Raw genomic sequence first — 3,862 nt, forward strand, 5'->3', positions numbered from 1 at the left:
ACAAGGAGCTCTGGTAGCGTAGTGGTTACGAATCGGGCTGCGAACCAGAAGGTCAGCAGTTCGAAACTACCAGCTGCTCCGCGGGAGAAAGATGAGGCGATCTGCTCCCGTAAAGATTTACAGCCTCGGAAACCCTATTCAGGGTTGCTATGGGTCGGAACCGACTCGATGGCACTTAACAACAACAACAACAACAACAACATAAGGTTTCATATGAGCCCTTGTGTGGCACTGTGGGGTAATGCACTACAAGATCAGTTTGAATCGCAAGGTCAGCAGCTCAAGCTCATCAGCCGGTTCTCAGGAACCGAATACGGAATCGTATTGCCAGCACTTAACAACAACAACAATCATCTTCAGGGGAACAGATCACTAATCGTTTTGTCCTGCAGATCCATTGGGTGGGTTCGAGCCACTGACCTTTTGGTTAGCAACCCATGGCTTAATCATTGTGCTACCAGGGCTGTGTGTTGCAGGATTGTTCGTGTTGTTGTTGTGAAGTGCCATCTAGTTGGTTCTGACTCATAGTGATACTGTATAAGAATGACTGGTGGGTTTGAACTGTCGACCTTGGGGCTGAAACTGACCTTGCAGCCCAGCGCATTATCCAGTCATACCAGGACTCCAGTTATTCCAGGGCATATTTCTAGAGTTCTTGGCTGAGGATCATCCCAGTGTCCTCTCAAGCCCCATGGGTGTTAACTCAGGACTTGGGGGGATGAAAACTTTCTGACGACTGAGCAACACCCGGTGGCCACTGTTTCGCTCTAGCCAATACTTAACATGCAACGAGGGATGCAGCATGACCAGACGTTCCAGTTTCCCTAGAGAAGACAGAAATCTGGATATATTTTGAAAAAGTGAAATCCCTCTGCTTTTAAATGTTAAAACGAATTCAAATTAAAAAAAAAAAAAAAAAAAGCCAAATAAAACCTGTCTGTAGGTTGGATCTGGCTGGCTTCCCAGCTCTGGGCTAGCCAGACGCTGGCATGAAAGGGGCAGGAGGAGGGAGTGGGGTCCACTAAGAGCCAGAGATGTGGGAGAGACACCCGAGAGAGGCAGCAGGGCCTCCTCCTCCTCCAGGCTGTCCTCCTGACTGTCCTCCTGACTAGCTGCTCTCCACGGAAGGCAAGGGCAAGTTGTGGCTAAGGACTGCATACAAAACTTCTTAAGACTGAAGCTCTCAGGGACTCACTGGTTTAGCAAAACAGTTGTGACTGTTCCCGGAGAGACTGTTTGGTGACTTCTTAACCCTGTTGTTGTTGTTGTCAGGTGCCATTGAGTTGGAACCGACTTATAGCGACCCCATGCACAGCAGAACGAAACAATGTCTGATCCTGGACCAACCCCACTACCGCTGCCACACTTGACACCATCAATGATGCCACCTGGCTGATCCATGTTGGGGGTCTTCCTCTTTTTCTCTGACTCTCCATCTTACCCAGCATGACATCCTTCTCCAGCGACTGGTCCCTCCTGACAATATGTCCAAAGTATGAGAGACGAAGCTTAGCCATCCTGGCCTCCAAGGAGCACTCTGGCTGCACTTCATGCAAAACAGATCTATTGGTTCTCTTAACCCTAGTTGTTGTTAAAGTGCCGTCGAGTCAGTTGTGACTCATAGCTACCCCGTATAGGGTTTCTGAGGAGCAGCTGGTGGGTTTGAACCGCCGACCTTTTGTTTAGCAGTCCAGTGCAGATCGTACAACACCACACCAGCTCTGGTTGTTGTTAAGTGCCGTCGAGTCGATTCCAACCCATAGTGGTCCTGTATCGGGTTTTCAAGGAGTAGCTGGTGAGCTTGAACTGCCGACCTCGCAGTTCAAATGACTTTGCTGTCTGACTCATTAGCCCACAGCACCTTGGTCTTCAGTAGATGAGAGATGGCGCTGTGAGATAAAGCACTGGACTGCAAGGTCGGTTTGAAGCACAAGATCGGTGGTTCAAACCCATCAGAACTGACTCTGGGTTAACGCATCAGACTGCAAAAGCCATTTGAACTGCAAGTTTTCCTCGACTCCTAGGAAACCCTGTGCAGGGTCGGTATGTGTCGAAACTGACTCAACAGCACTTAACAGCAACAACTATAAAGCCCACTAAGGAGCCCTGGTGGTGTAGTGGATTATGAATTGGGCTGCTAACCACAAGGTCAGTAGTTCAAACCAACCAGTCACTCTGCGGGAGAAAGCTGAGGCTTTCTGCTCCCATGAAGATTTACATCCTTGCCATTGGACTGTTTCTGACTCATAACCTTTACTGAAACAGACAGCCTCATCTTTCTCCCAAGGAGAAGTTGGTGGGTTTGAACCACCAACCTTGCTGTTAGCAGCCCAGTGTTTACCCATATGAAAAATATAATCAACACCTTTGAATTGTAAATGTGGGAGTGGTTACACTGGTGAATATTTGGGTGTGTATATTTTTTACCAAAATAAAACAAACAGAAAAAAGAAAGCACACGTGTTTCATTCCCTGATGACTGACTCGTAGATGTTGGTGTCTATGTGGGGTTGTACACGGCATGGTATGAGAGGAGGACATGGGCGTACGGGGAGAAATCTAAAGGTGGGCAGCTGGCTGGAACCGTCCTAGCTGACAAGAGATGGCATAGAAGCTGCAGGCCCAGTTTGACACCAGGAAACTGTTCTGGAATCAGCACATCCCAGAAGGCTGCCTGAGCAGGGAGAAGGCCCTAGGTGTGTGTGCTGGGAGAACAGGCACTGAGCGGGGTCACAGAGAACAGCGGGGAATGTGTCAGTGAGAAGGACCATGCAGAGAGGAGGTCGGATGGCACTGTGCCCCGGATTGAATTATATCCCCCAAAATGATATGCTGTAGTCTGTTAGAGATTGAATTGTGTCCCCGCAAAATGCTATGTTGAAATCTGTTATGGGTTGAATCATGCCCCTCAAAAATACTAAGTTGAAATGTTCTATGAATTGAATTGCATCCTCCCAAAATATGTGTGTAAAAACACAATATCATAAAAATATATGTGTGTAAAAACACGATATCATAAAAAATGTGTGTAAAAACATGATATAAAAATATGTGTGTAAAAACACGATATCATAAAAATATATGTGTATAAAAACACGATATCATAAAAAATGTGTGTAAAAACACGGTATCATAAAAAATATGTGTGTAAAAACACGGAATCATAAAAATATATGTGTGTAAAAACATGGTGTCATAAAAATGTGTGTAAAAACACGATATCATAAAAATATATGTGTGTAAAAACACTATATCATAAAAATGTGTGTAAAAACACGGTGTCATAAAAATATGTGTGTAAAAACACGGTATCATAAAAATATATGTGTGTAAAAACACGATATCATAAAAATATATGCGTGTAAAAACATGATATCATAAAAAATGTGTGTAAAAACACGATATAAAAATATGTGTGTAAAAACACGATATCATAAAAAAAGTGTGTAAAAACACGGTATCATAAAAAATATGTGTGTAAAAACACGATATCATAAAAATATATATGTGTAAAAACATGATATCATAAAATATATGTGTGTAAAAACACTATATCATAAAAATGTGTGTAAAAACACGGTATCATAAAAATATGTGTGTAAAAACACGATATCATAAAAATATATGCGTGTAAAAACACGATATCATTAAAAACGTGTGTAAAAACATGATATAAAAATATGTGTGTAAAAACACGATATCATAAAAAATATGTGTGTAAAAACACGGTATCATAAAAATATATGTGTGTAAAAACATGATGTCATAAAAATGTGTGTAAAAACACAATATCATAAAAATATATGTGTGTAAAAACACGATATAAAAAATGTGTGTAAAAACACGATATCATAAAAAATGT

Source organism: Chrysochloris asiatica, unplaced genomic scaffold, assembly GCF_000296735.1.
Source record: "Chrysochloris asiatica unplaced genomic scaffold, ChrAsi1.0 scaffold00116, whole genome shotgun sequence".
NCBI lineage: Eukaryota > Metazoa > Chordata > Mammalia > Afrosoricida > Chrysochloridae > Chrysochloris > Chrysochloris asiatica.